Below are 742 nucleotides of genomic sequence, written 5' to 3'. Positions count from 1 at the left end.
AAAGAAACTTTTGGTGAAATACTGGGTAGGGTTAGTTCACGACTGTCAGGATAGCGTGGCCGCTATCTGAGTTTTGCGGGGAGATTAACACTGACTAAGTATGTTTTAGCCTCTATCCCCGTGCATACCATGAGTACTATCAGTCTCCCAAAGTCCACACTGCATGAGCTTGATAAGATCTCTTGACCTTTCCTTTGGGGCTCTACTTCGGAACAGAGGAAGCAACATCTGGTAGCTTGGGATAAGGTTTGTAAATCTAAGGTGAAAGGTGGACTTGGTATTAGGAAGTCTCATGACATGAACAAAGCGTTATTGGTCAAAGTTGGTTGGCGGGTTCTACATGATCACACGAGTCTATGGGTGCGGGTGGTACGTTGCAAATACAGAGTTGGTGGAGTTTAGGATCAGGGTTGGTTAGCTTCTAAGAGACCAAGTTCTTCTACTTGGCGAAGCATTGTGCTTGGTTTGAAAGAAGTGGTGTTACATGGTACCAGATGGGTAAGTGGGGATGGTGGAACAATTCGCTTCTGGACAGATAAGTGGGTGCTGAATGAATCATTGTTGGAGACGGTGCAACGGGTTCTTCCAAGTGGTTTTGAAACTTTACAGGCCAAAGATGTCTGGCGTGATGGTGAAGGCTGGGATTGGGCGAATATTTTGCCATATGTTCCATTACATACGCGTTTAGTTTTATCAACAGTTGTTCTTGATAAGGTGACAGGTGCGAGAGATAGACTTGCTT

This window comes from Camelina sativa, chromosome 7 (genome assembly GCF_000633955.1).
Source record: "Camelina sativa cultivar DH55 chromosome 7, Cs, whole genome shotgun sequence".
In the NCBI taxonomy this organism is placed as follows: Eukaryota; Viridiplantae; Streptophyta; class Magnoliopsida; order Brassicales; family Brassicaceae; genus Camelina; species Camelina sativa.
This window is presented reverse-complemented; position numbering follows the sequence as displayed.